The sequence below is a fragment of the Hordeum vulgare genome, chromosome 2H (genome assembly GCF_904849725.1).
Source record: "Hordeum vulgare subsp. vulgare chromosome 2H, MorexV3_pseudomolecules_assembly, whole genome shotgun sequence".
Taxonomy (NCBI): Eukaryota; Viridiplantae; Streptophyta; class Magnoliopsida; order Poales; family Poaceae; genus Hordeum; species Hordeum vulgare.
In genome coordinates, this window is record NC_058519.1 from 410,895,641 (window position 1) to 410,910,923 (window position 15,283).

Consider the following 15,283-nt stretch of genomic DNA (forward strand, 5'->3'; position numbering starts at 1 on the left):
AAGCAAGTTGGATGCACACCCCACTTAGCTTCAATTGTGTTTACATACACTTATAGCTCTAGGCATCATTTGGATGGCAATCACTACTCCTTGCATTGAAATCTACCAATGGGCATCTCCATATCCCATTGGTATGCCTAGTTGATGTGAGACTATCTTCTCCACTTTTACCCCTTTGATATCTACCACCATATTCTATTCCAACCTAATATTATGTCCATGGCTCACGATCATGTATTGCATGAAAAATAAAAAAGTTGATGCACATTGAAAAAGTACGATCCAATTGTCTGACTTGGGCACCGTGGTGCTTGACATTTGTATTAATGTGGTGAAGACGGAGCCATGCCTTGCTAATATAATAATATGAATGGGGGTAAACATTCTTTTAGGATTGTTTACTTTGAAAGATGATGATTTTTTTGCTTGTGCTTATAAATATTACTATGTTTATGTTTGTTAATTCATCGTTTCTCAATGATCATACATGCAAAATATTACATATTAGGTAGCATGTCACATAAAAGATTCTGTTTTTACCATTTACCTACTCGCGGACAAGCAGGAATTAAGCTTGGAGATGCTTGATATGTCTCCAACGTAGCTAGATTGTTCCATGATACTACATTATCATTCTAGGATACTTTTCGAGTAATAATTTACCAATTTATATTATTTTTTAGCACTAACCTATTGACCCAGTATCAAGTGTTAGTTGTTGTTTTCTGCGTGTTCTTTACTTTCTAGGTTTTTTATACCGAACAAAGTCCAATTACTCCGAAACTTTTTTATGTTTTTTCTGGACCAAAAGAAGACCCGAATGCCTTGGGAGAAGATTGGAGGCCACACGAGGGAGGCACAAGCCAATGAGGCGTGGTGAGGGGGTCGGCGCGCCCTGATGGCTTGTCCCTGTCTGGTGGCCCTCCTTCCTTAATTCTCTGGCCTATAAATTCATATATATTCCAAAAACCATAAGGAACATCGCGAAATACTTTTTTTGCTGCCGCAAGTCTATGTTCCATGGCGATCCCATCTAGAGCTCCGTTCCGGCACCTTACTTGAGGGGGGTCGATCATGGAGGGCCTCTTAATCAACCTTGTTGCCCTCGTTCTAATGTGTGAGTAGTTCACCATAGACCTACGAGTTTGTAGTTAGTAACTAGATGGCTATCTCTCTCTATTGATATTTAATACAATAATCATCGCATATTCGCTTTGATCTGTTCAATGTAACTCTTTTGTGCGTTGTGTTTGTTGGAATCAGATGAATTGTGGGTTTATGTTCAGATTATTCATGAAAAGTATTTGATTCACCTCTGATTATTATGATTCTTATTTGCATGAAGATAATAACTTCATAATTCTCTCTGCTTTATTGAATTTCTTTGGCCAAGTAGCTTGATAGTTCTTCATGTGAGAGCGGTACGTTGTAGTGGGTTCAGCCTGACGGGTTTCTATATCCCAGTGACAGAAGGGGACTTGTTGCTACTAAGGATAAAACAATGGGGTTTATTCATATATATTGAGTTTAGTTTGTCTACATCAAGTCATCGTTCTCCGAGCATTACTCTATTTGTCATGAACCTAATACATAGAGAGGTAAGCATAGAAGGCTCTTGAAGTGGAGTAATAGTAGTAGGTGCAGGCAGGAGTCGACCTATTTGCTTATGGACGTGATGCATGTATACACATGATCATTGCCGTGAACATCGCATAACTATCTGCTTTTCTGTCAACTGCCCAACAATAATTTGTTACCCACCATGTGTTGCTTTCATGAGAGATGCCACTAGGGAACACTATGGCCCTCGGGTCTACTCACTTATATACTTACAAAACTTATCTTTACCTTACTGTTATTATTTGTCTTTTATTTCGTTTTGCAACTTATAATTATCTAAAATTATATACATACCTCATTTGCTTGCAAATAACGAGATCAAGGGGATTGACAACCCTCTTGCCCGCGTTGGGGGCAAGTTGTTTGCTCTTTTGTGTCCAATCGTTGAAGACGGTTGAGGATTAATAGTCATGTTGGTTCGATAGACCTTGATTTCTTAACAGAGGGAAATACTTACCCGCATTGTGTTGCAATTACCCATTCCTCTTCACGAAAAACCTAAAGCAGATCACAAGAATCAAAGAGCAAACACTTGCACCCAACGCGGCAAGAGGGTTGTCAATCCCCTTGAACTCATTACTTGCAAGCAAATAAGTAGTAGATGATAGTTGGATAAATATAAATTGCAAAATAAATAATAAATAAATAATGGCAGCAAGGAAATAAGAGGGTTTGTAAATTTATTTGTGAATAGACTCGGGACCATAGTGTTCTATAGTGGCATCTCTCTCGAAGATGGCATAGAGTGGGTAAACAAATTAATATTGGGAATTGATAGAAAAGCACATAGTTATGCAATATTTATTCACAACAACGACTATGTGTATATAGGCATCATGTGTGTAAGCAAGTAGACTCACTCCTGCGTGCATCTACTACTATTACTCCATCCATCGAGCGCTATCCAACATGCATCTAGAGTATAAAGTAAAATAAAGTAATGATTGTAGAACAATGACATGATGTAGACAAAGAAAATCCAATTAATATGAATCGACCACATCGTTTTACCCTTAGTGGAAACAATATATGTGTCATGTCCCTTTTTGTCACTAGGACTGAGCATTGTAAGATTGAACCCACTACAATGCACCCCTCTCACTAAAGATAGACCAATCTAGTTGGCCAAACCAAATCAATAGATCAGAGAGATTTACAAAGCTATAATAACCATGCAAATAAGAACTAAATAATAATTAAGAGAAGACTATAATATTTTTCATGAATAATCCGAACATAAACCCACAATTCATCGGATCCCGACAAACGCACCACACAAAGTTATTACATTGAATATATCATCGCGAAGATGCGATGGACTTTGTATTGAAGAACATAGAGAGAGAGAGATCTAGATACTGACTATGGACCCATAGGTCAGTGCTAGACAAATCACACATCACCATGGGAGAAGCAGGGTTGATTTAGAGGCCCTCCTTGATCGACCCCCCCCCCCCCCGCGGCACATGGCACAACAGAGACTTGCAGCGACAGAAGAAGTGTTTCAGGAGCTCCCCTAGTTTTTTGGAATATATGATAATTCATAAGCCACAGAACAAGGTCAGGAGAGTCGAGGGGGCATAAGCTAATAGTGTGTGGCCACCCCCCCCTCGGCACGTCGTGTTGGCTTGTGGGGCCCTGACGGTCCTCCCGGGTGCGTTGGTTCTCCCTCCAAGCTTAAAGGGTGATGTAGCACAACGACGACAAGTATTTCCCTCGGTTAACAAAGCAAGGTACCAAACTAGTAGGAAGATCCACAAGACTATGTAAGCAGCACTTGCACACAAGTAGCAAATCATCGCAACCCAACGCGTAGAGGGGTTGTCAATCCCTCATGGGTAAAGTAAGGATAGATTGATTGATGCAAATAAGAGTGATAGCAAATAGAATGCAACAAGGTATTTTTGGGTTTTTTGATAATATAGATCTGAAAACAAAAGATCAAATGAAGTAGAAAAGCAAATAGCAAAGTAAAGATTGCAAATATATGATGTGAAGTAGACCCGGGGGGCATAGATTTCACTAGTGGCTTCTCTCGATAAAATAGCAAGCGGTGGGTAGACAAAGTACTCTTTGGCAATTGATAGAAAAACAAATAATTATGACGATATCCACGACAATGATCATGTATATAGGCATCACATCCAAAATAAGTAAACCGACTTCTGCCTGCATCTACTTCTATTACTCCACACATCGACCATTCATGGAGAAACGGAGTAATGCCTTAATAACGATGACATGATGTATACAAGATCTATTCATGTAGGAATAGACCCCATCATTTTATCCTTGATAGCAATGATACATGTGTGTCATGTCTCTTTCTATCACTCAGATTGAGCATCGCGAGATCGAACCCATCACAAAGCACCTCTTCCAATTGCAGGATAAAAGATCAAGTTGGCCAGACAAAAACCAAATATCGGAGAAGAAATATGACTCTATAATAATCAAGCATGAATATGTTTTCATAGATCTGATCATAAACTCATAATTCACCGGATCCCAACAAACACGACGCAAAAGAAAGAATTGCATCATATGGATCTCCAAGAGACCATTGTATTAAGAAATAAAACAAGAGAGAAAGCCATATAGCTACCATCTACGGACCCGTAGGTTTGATATGAACAACCCACGCATCATCGGAGGAGCACCAATGAGGATGGTGAACCCGTGCGTGATCGTGTTCCTCTCTGAAATGGGCTATAGATTCGTTTTTGTGGTTGTGGAACTTGCGGTGGCTGAAACGATTTTTCGTCGACTCCACTAGGGTTTTCTGAATATTGGAGTATTTATAGAGCTCAGAAGCGGCGGATAAGCTTCCCGAGGGTCCCACTAGTCACGAGGCCGTGCGAGGGGCCTCTAGCGCCGTGGTGTCTAGTGGCCCCCTCGGCCTTGTCCGCTGCTCATTATTCGCCCCCAAGTTTCCTTCTGGTCCAAAAAAAACTTCGTAAAGATTCGTGGAAATTAGACCTCATCTGACATGGATTTTGTGCGAAGGAAAAAACAACAAAAAACAACAACTCGCACTAGGCAATATGTCAATAGGTTAGTCCCAAAAATGACATAAAATTGCTATAAAATGATTATAAAACATCCAAGAATGATAACATAACATCAAAGACAATCAAAAAATATAGATAAGTTGGAGAAGTATGAGCATCCCCAAGCTTCATTCCTGCTCATCCTCAAGTAGGTAAATGATAAAAACATATTTTTTGATTGTGGAATGGTGCCTCACATGTTTATCATATTCTTTTTATTTCAGCATGGACATATGTACTTGTATATGATGCAAAGCAATAGTATCTAATTTGACATGCAGACTTCAATACTCAAGAATATCAACGAGAAACGAAGTCTTTCAAAATATCAATGCTAAAGAACGTTAGCCCTAGCCCATCATGCTCTATCATTGATCCATTCATGCAACACACTCTAATATTAACTATATCCGATGCTCAAGTGTGATAATGGTGTTCCTTAGTTGGTGTTTTATAAGAGAAGATGGAGACTCATATTCAAAAATAAAAAATGCATAAAGTATGTATATAGGCCCTTCGCAGAGGGAAGCAGGGATTCGTAGAGGTGCCATAGCTCAAGGTGAAAAACTTAGATTTTTTTAGGGTGGCATGCTTTTCCTGTCAACGATAACGACTATGAGTTTCCAGTATCATCCATGCTACACAAATTATAGGCGGTTCCCAAACTAAAAATAAAGATTATTCCTTTTCCACCATTCTTTCACATTCCGCGGCTAGCCGTATCCACGGGTGCCGTCCATACCAACGCTTTCCAAGGAATTTATTATTTGACAACATAAAATAATTTTTTGGGACTGGGCATCCCTATTACCGTCATACTCTCATGCAATGACAAGTGAATAAACACTCATCTTGAGAATAACCTATTTAACATGGAAGATACCGGCCACCCCTCGCCGCTTCATGAGCGGTATGGGCACACAAAACATAATTTAATTTTGAATATTAGAGTTAGAACTTGCAAATTTACTTGGAATGACATTGAATACCGCGTATAGGTAGGTATGGTGAACTTATTTTGCACCACTTTGGGTGTAGGATTTGAATGCACAAGCAGTATTCCCACTTAGCACAAGTGAAGGCTAGCAATAGATTGAGCAGCGCCAAACCAAGGAACAAAAATCATCATAAGTCAATATTTAACATAACTAAGACCGAATAATGCAACACAAGTAGGATGTAATTTCATAGCATAATTATTGACTTCATGTGCATGCATAGGGAATCACGAACCTTAACACCAATGTTCTTACTAGAGCATAATTACTCATCAACTTAACTCACATATTACTATCTTCATATCCCAAAACTATTGCAAAGAATTGAGCTTAATATCCAATGATCTTCATGAAAGTTTTTACTATATATTTCCTGGGCATTCATTACTTTGGAACTAATTTTCATTTAAAGAAAACTGTCAATGCAAATAACAAGCTCTCAAACAAGTATAAGTAAAGCACGAGAGCACAAGTTTCTTTAAAATTTTCAACTCTCAAAATTATATAAGTGAAGTAAGAGATGATTTCTTAAAAATTACAACGACTCACAAAATAATCTAAGTGAACCATGAGAGTAAATTTCCTCAAAAAAAACAGCACCACCATGCTCAAAAAGATATAAGTGGAGTACTTGAGCAATTCCATGGCTCAAAATAATTAAGTGAATCATAAAGAGTGATTATAGCAAATCATAGCATAATTTAGCTCTCTCAAATGGGTGTGTCCAGCAATGTTTATTATGAAAAACTAACAAGCAAATAAAGCAAACACACAAATGATACAAGACTCTCGAAGCAAAACTCATGATATGTGATGAATAAAAGTATAGCTCTAAGTAAAATTATCGATGGTTTCTAGAAGAAAAAGGGGATGCCTTCCGGGGCATCCCCAAGCTTAGCTCATTGGTAATCCTTAGATATTGCCTTGGGGTGCCATGGGCATCACAGGATTTTATCACTCTTTATTCCATCATGCATCGTGATCTCACTCAAAACTTGAAAACTTCAATCACACAAAACTCAACAAAACTTCGTGAGATCCGTTAGTATAAGAAAACCAAACTTTACTACAGGTCCTGTTGAAAACCTATTCCAGTTTTGTTTTTGCATTATACCTATTGTATTCTAACTTTACCATGGCTTATGCCCCCCCCCAATTTAAACCATAGATTCATTAAAATAAGCACATAACACAAAGAAAACAGAATCTTTTAAAAATAGAACAATGTGTAAAGATTGGAAATTTACTTATACTTGCGTAACTCCATAATTCTGAAACATTAGGACAACGTAGGTAATTTGTAATTTAATATTGTGTAAAAAAATTCAAACAGTTTTGACGTTTGTGTAATTTTTAGGAATTTTCTACTAGATGCAAAAGTTTTTGTTTTACAGCAGGATTAAAGCAACTAATACCCCACATGATCCCAAAGGCTTTGCTTGGTACAAACACTAAATAAAACACAAAAGACACAAATATAACAGGAGAATAATTGTGCAAACACTCAAGTACAGAAAACAAAAGTGGAAATAAATTTTATACATTGGGTTGCCTCCCAACAAGCGCTATTGTTTTATGCCCCTAGCTAGGCATATAGGATAAATTTATGTGATGTCATCCTTAATGATTGATCCATAGGTTGCCCTCACGATTGATTCATATGGTAATTTAATTTTATCTCTAGGGAAGTGTTCCATGCCCTTTCTTAGTGGAAATAGAAATTTAATATTCCCTTCTTTCATATCAATCACGGCTCCTATAGTACGCAAAAACGGACTACCAAGAATTATTGGACAAGACGAATTGCACTCACTATCAAGAACAATAAAATCTATGGGCACATAATTCCTATTTGCAAGAATAAGAAAATCATTAATTCACATAGGTTTTTCAAGAGTAGAATCCCGCCAACTACAAATTGAGAGAACACTCTTCAATATCGGTAAGACCAAGCACATCACAAAGAGATTTCGGAATTGTGGAAACATTAGCACCCAAATCACATAAAGCATAGCACTCAAAATTCTAGATTTTGATCTTAATGGTGGGTTCCCATTCATCATGTAATTCTCCAGGAGTTGAAATATCTAGCTCTAACTTTTCTTCCAAAGTTTTAATCACCGCATCCGAAATATGTTTAGTAAAAGCTTTATTTTGTTCATAGGTATTGGGTGAATTTATCATAGATTGCAACATAGAAATATACTCAGTAAAGGAAAAGCTATTAGAAAATAAAAAATGCAATCCGCAATAGTGGGTGCATCGCAAGCTAAAGTTTTTACCTCTTCAATCCAAGTTTTATCATTTTTTTCAATAAGATTTTCACCCTCCAAATCATGGGAACGACTTCTAGATAAAGTTGACACTTCTTGAGATACCCATCGTTATTTTTAACATTACTAAGTAGGGATCAATAGAAGAAACATCAATCTCTTAAATCTCTTCATCATTTTTATGAAAACAATCTGGAAATGCTCTTTCTCAAAATTGACTTTTAACTCTAAGCATAGCATTTATTTTCTTACTTTCATCAATGGAAATATATAAAGCTTTAATTGGTTCATTAATATCAACCTTAGGACAAAAATTATTCTTGAGATTTTCTACATCATGCGAAATTCTATCAATTCTTCTAGACATATCATCAATTTTATTCAAATTTCTTCTATAGTGGTGTTAAAAGCCTTTGCGCATTGATAAATTCCTTAATATTACTCTCAAGATCAGAGGGTATCCTAGCATTATCATTATGAGAGTTGCCATAGGAATTACCATAATTATTTGAAGAACTTCTGCGATACGGCCTAGGATTAAAATTGTTTCGCGAGACAAAATTCACATCTACGGGATCATTATTTTGCTAAATCAAAGTAGACAAAGGCACATCATTAGGATCAATAGGAGCATGCTTACTAGCAACCAATTTCATAAGAGCATCAACTTTTCACTCAAAGCATCAATATCTTCAATAGAATTAGCCTTTTTACTAGTAGGAGCTCTTTTAGTATCCCATTATGAATAATTATCCATAATATTATCAAGCAATTTAGTAGCATCTCCCAAAGTAATTTCCATAAAAGTACCACCCGCGGCAGAATCTAAAACATTTCTAGAAACAAAATTCAATCCCGCATAAAAAGTTTGTATGATCATCCACAAATTCAAACCATGAGTTGGGTAGTTTCTTATCATCAATTTCAGCCTTTCCCAAGATTGGGAAACATGCTCATGCTCAAGTTGTTTGAAATTCATAATATGATTTCTAAGAGAAATAATTTTCATGGGAGGAAAATACTTTGTGATAAAAGCATCTTTGCACTTGTTCCGAGAATCAATACTATTTTGTGGCAAAGATGAAAACAAGATTTTAGCACGATCACGCAAAGAGAACAGAAATAATTTCAGCTTGACCATATCATTGTCTGCATCTTTCTTCTTTTGCATATCACACAATTCTACGAAAGTGTTTAGATGGGACGGAACATCCTCATTAGGATCACCGGAAAATTGCTCTTTCATAACAAGATTCAACAAAGCAACATTAATATCATAAGACTCAACACACTGGTGGGAGGAGCAATATGAGTGCTAATAAAATCATTGGTATTGGTATTGGAAAAATCACACAACCTAGTGTTCCCTTGAGTCATCGTGACTACACAAGCAAGAACACAAGCAAACAAGAGATCCGGCAAGAAAATGGGAACGGAAATATGGCAAATAAAAAGGCAAATTTTTGTGAAGTGGGGGAGAGGAAAACGAGAGGCAAATGGCAAATAATGTAATTGCAGGGAGATGAGATTTGTATGTAGGAACCTCATAGATCTTGACTTGATTTTCCCCGGCAATGGCGCCAGAAATCTTGACGGTCCTCGCAGGTGTGTTGGTTCTCCCTCCAACCTTAAAGGGTGATGTAGCACACCGGCAACAATTATTCCCCTCAGTTAAAAACCAAGGTGTCAGTCCAGTAGGAAGATCCACAAGACTATCTAAGGAGCACCTACACACAAATAGCAAATTCTCGCAACCCAACACATAGAGGGGTTGTCAATCCCTCGTGGGTAAAGTAAGGATAGACTAATAGATGCAAACGAGAGTGATAGCAAATAGAACGCAACAAGGTATTTTGGGTTTTTTGATAATATAGATCTGAAAAAGAGAGCAAATAAAGTAGAAAAGCAAATAGCAAATTAGAGATGGCAAATAGATGATGTGAAGTAGACCCGGGGGGCATAGGTTTCACTAGTGGCTTCTCTCGAGAAAATAGCAAGCGGTGGGTAAACAAATTAATGTTGGGCAATTGATATAAAAGTAAATAATTATGATGATATTCAAGATAATGATCATGTATATATGGCACCCCATCATTTTATCCATGTTAGCAACGATACATGCGTCTCATGTCTCTTTCTCACACTGATATTGAGCAGCGCAAGATCGAACCCATCACAAAGCACCTTTTCCCATGGCAAGATAAAAGATCAAGTTGGCCAGACAAAAACCAAATATCGGAGAAGAAATAAGAGTCTATAATAATCAATCATGAATATGTTTTCATAGATCTGATCATAAACTCACAATTCATCAGATCCCAACAAACACACAGCAAAAGAAGGAGTTACATCATATGGATCTCCAAGAGACCATTGTATCGAGACACAAAACGAGAGAGAAAGCTATCTAACTACTGCCTACGGACCCGTTGGTGTGATATGAACTACTCACGCATCACCGGAGGAGCACCAATGAGGATGGTGAACCCCTTTGTGATCGTGTTCCTCTCCTGAACACGCTCTAAATTGGTTTTCATGGCTCTAGAACTTGCGGTGGCTAAAACGATTTTTCGTCGACTCCTATAGGGTTTTCTGGATATTGGGGTATTTATAGAGCTCAAAGGCAGTGGAGAAGCTTCCCAAGAGCCCCACAAGACACGAGGTTGGGCTAGGGGCCTCTAGTGCACCGTGGTGTCTATTACCCCCCATCGGCCTTGACTGCTGCTCATTCTTGGCCCCCAAGTTTCCTTCTGGTCCAAAAACATCTACATAAATATTAATGGAAATTGGACCTCGTCTGATATGGATTTTTTGCGAAGGAAAAAAACAGCAAGTGGCACTAGGCACTATGTCTATAGGTTAGTCCGTAAAAATGATATAAAATTGCTATAGGATGATTATAATATATCCAAGAATGATAACATGACAACATAGAACAATAAAAAATTATAGATACGTTGGAGACGTATCAGGCCCTCGTGTGGCCTTCGGTCTTCTCCCGAAGCTTCCAATCTTCTTTTGGTCTAAAAAAATTATTAGAAAGTTTCGTGGTATTTGGATTCCGTTTTGTAATGTAAATGTGAAAAGCCAAAAACATGGAAAAAAACACAACTCACACTTGGCACTGAGTAAATAGGTTAGTGCTGAAAAATAATATGAATCGGCAAATAAATACCCAAAAAGTATCCTAGAATTATAATATTATAGCATGGAACAATAAAAAAATTATAGATACGTTGTAGACATATCAACATCCCCAAGCTTAATTCATGCTCGTCCTCGAGTAGATAAATGTTAAAAACAGAATTTTTTATGTGACATGCTACCCAACATGTAATCTATTGCTCGTGTGATCATTTAGAAACGATGAATTAACAAACATCAACATGGTAATATCCATGAACATAAGTAACATGATCATCAAAGTTCGTAATATACGATCCTTAAAGAATGTTTACCCCCCCCCCCCTGATTTTCTCATATTAGTATGGCGTGGCTCCGTCGTCACCACATAAATACAAATGTCAAGCACCACAACATTAAGCCAGGCAATTGGATCATACTTTTTAACGTGCTTCAACTTTTTATTACTGACTAAATACATGAGCGTGAACCATGGACATAGCATATAGGTGGAATGGAATATGGTGGTAGGTATCAAAGGGTAAAAGTGGAGAAGAAAGTATCGCATCAACTAGGCATATCAACGGGCTATGGAGATGGCCATCAATAGATATCGATGCGAGTAGTAAGGTTTACCATGCAACGAATGCACTAGAGCTATAAATGTAAGCAATCTCAACCGAAGCTAAGTGGGCGTGCATCCAACTTGCTTTCTCTCGAGCATTTGAGAAAGCCCGTCATCAGAATATACAAGCTAAATTCAGTAATGAAAAAATCCCATTAGCATATGGAAGTGACAAAACATGAGACTCTTTGTATGAAAATACATGGTGCTCCTTTGAAGCACAAGTGAGGGAAAAGAGGTAGTAGCACTGTCCCTTTTCTATCTTTCTCTCATTTTATTTATTTACGGCTCATTTAGCACCCCTCATTTCATTTCATTTGGTAGAAATGAAATGAAATGACATTTTTGGCAAGATTTCATTTGGTTGAAATGGATTTAAAATTCCAAAAAACATGTTTGTCTGGCACAAGGATTTACAAATTCAAATGATTTGTTTATCATGTTTGGCTTACACAAGGAAAACATTCACTAGTAGTACTACACAATCTGATTTCTTTCAGTTGTATATCCATTCTTGTTTTTCTTTGAAACGGATCATTCATTCAATTTGGATACATGCATTGTTTAAATACAAGTAATGTTAATTACGCATGTTTGCATGGAGTGTGGCATTGACAAGATCCATTGCCACATGGTAGCAAATCTACATACTCATCAACTACTAGTATCTTTGAACCTTGGTGTTCATGTCTTCACTGCAAGATCATCATCTCAAACGGACTTTTGCACAAGAACATGATGGCTGAAGGCACCACCTCATGCGATCAGATCAGAGGAAGAGGGATGTGCTGCTGAGACAAAGAAGAGAAGGGCAGTTCTCAAGAAGAGTAATTGATAGGGGAATACTTGTTGTAGAATTAGAGGATGCGGTGCTGCGCCTTGAGAAGATCGATTGTCGCCTCCTTGAAATTGATCTGGTTTGTCTTGCATAAGATGATCACGGGGAGGGATGGCTCCAACCGCCGGCATGCTACACCTTCAACAGCTGCAATAATGCCATGCTTGTCGATGCAAGAAGGGACTTGCACCACGAACGCACGGCGCTGGCGGAGGAGTGGCTCCCATCGGGAAGCAGATGAGACATCAGAGCAGTGCGCTGCTGCTACGACCCTACCGGGACCAATGGGTGTCATGTATCTCAGTGACGGCTACGACGAGCGTTCTGGCTGCGGGGTACGAGGTGAGAAAGAGTTGCGGCAAATCCAGACTAATGATAGCGTCCGAGGAGGGATTTCACTTTAGACGTCGTGGTTAACTTGTGGAATCATAGAATGAAATCACTTGGTCAATTCCAGGACACCCAAATACGTTGGCTTAGTATTTCGTAAATGAATTCCATGAATTCCAACCCAAATGATGGGTGTCAAATGAGTTGTTATTTATTCTTTTCTTTCTTTCTTTCTTTCTTTCTTTCTTTCCTTTTATCTTTTATCTTTTTCTTTTTTTTCTTTTTTTCTCATCGCATCTTGACTTGTGGGGGAATCATTGTCTCCGTCATCCTTTCCTCACTAAGACAGTGCCCTAAATAATGAATAACATCACAATTCTATTTACTTACAACTCGATATGAAAAACTACTAAACAATATGACTATATATGAATGCCTTTGTCGGTGTACCAGGATGTGTAATGATCTAGCGTAATGTGTGTGATAATGATGAACGGTGGCTTTGACACAAATACTATGTGAGCTACATGATCATGCAAAGCAACATGATATGAGTGTACTAGTCATATGATGTGACGGTGAAAGTTGCATGACAATATATCTCGGAATGACTATGAAAATGCCATGATAGGTAGATATGGTGGCTGCTTTTAGGAAGATATAAGGTGGATTATGTGCAATAGAGTGTATCATGTCACGGGTTTTGGATGCACCGATCCTTGACGTTAGAATGGGCAATGCATGGTACATGATGACCCACAAGTATAGGTGGTCAATCATAGTCCTTTCGATAAGTAGGAGTGTTGAACCCAACGAGGAGCGGGAGGAAATGTCAAACGGTTTTCAACAAGGTAATTTCTGCAAGCACTGAAATAGCGGTAACAAGTTGTTCGATAGCAGATAATTGTAACAAGTGACAAGTAGCAATAGTAACAATAGGTGCAGCAAGGTAGCCCGATCCTTTTGTGGCAAAGGACAGTCTAGAACAATTTCTTACAATAGGCAAAGGGTTCTTGAGGGCACACGGGAATTTCATCTAGTTACTTTCCATGTTGGGTTAATTCGCGTTCGGTATTTTGATATATTGATATGTGGGTTGGCCGGTGCCTGGGTGTTGTTCTTACTTGAACAAACCACCCACTTATGATTAACCCTCCCGCAAGCATCTGTAACTACGAGAAAATTATTAAGAATGAATTCTAACCATAGCATTAAACATAGGGATCCAAATCACCCCCTTGAAGAGCAGTGCCTAGACTGGGGTTTAAGTTTCTGTCACTCTCGCAAACCACCCTCTAATTACTACTCCACAATGCATTCCCTTAGGCCTAAATATGGTGAAGTGTTATGTAGTTGATGTTCACATAACCCCTGTTGAGGAACGTTGCATGGGAAACAAAAAAACTCCTACGCACACGAAGACCTATCATGGTGATGTTCATCTACGAGAGGAGATTAGATCTACATACCCTTGTAGATCGCTAAGCGGGAAGCGTTAAGAAATGCGGTTGTAGTGGTACAGCTTTGTGAATCAAATCACCGTCGTCCCTTGATCTGTCCCACGATCCGTTCCGATCTAGCACCGAACGGACGACACCTCCGCGTCAACACACGTACAGCTCGATGACGATCTCGGCCTTCATGATCCAGCAAGAGAGACGGAGAAGTAGATGAGTTCTTTGGCAGCGTGACGGTGCGCCGGTGTTGGTGATGATCCATTCCTACAGGGCTCCGCCCGAGCTCCGCGGAAATATAATCTAGAGGAAGAACTATGAGGTGTAGGTTTGAGTTGCACGTGGCAAAGTTGTGTCTCAAAAGCCCTAAACCTCTACTATATATAGGAGGAGGGGAGAGGCAGCCTTGGGCAGCCTTGGCGCACCAAGGAAACCCTCCTTGGGTCGGCCGAAGTGGGAGGGAGGGAGGAGTCCTTCTTCAATCCCACTTGGATTAGGACTCCTTCTTTATTTTCCCACCTCTTTTGGTTTTTCCACTTTTTCCTCATGCGCTTTCCTTGGATGACTTTGTCAGCCCATTATACCTTATTGTACATCCAATAAACCCACGTGGACCCCTTGGGGCATGGTGGGTGATACGTTTCCAACGTATCTATAATTTTTTATGGTTCCATGCTATTATCTTGTCAACTTTGGATGTTTTGTATGCATGATTATGCTATTTTATATCTTTTTTGGGACTAACCTATTAACTCAGTGCCAAGTGGCAGTTCCTGTTTTTTCCGTGTTTTTGACCCTTCTCAGAGAAGAATATTAAACGGAGTCCAAACGGAATAAAACCTTCGGAAAGATTTTTTCCGTAACAGAAGATACGCACGGGACTTGGGAACCAAGGAAAAGGACCCCACGGGAGGCCACAAGCCCCTAGCCGCGGCATGGGGGGCGCGCCTAGCAGGCTTGTGGGCCCCTGTG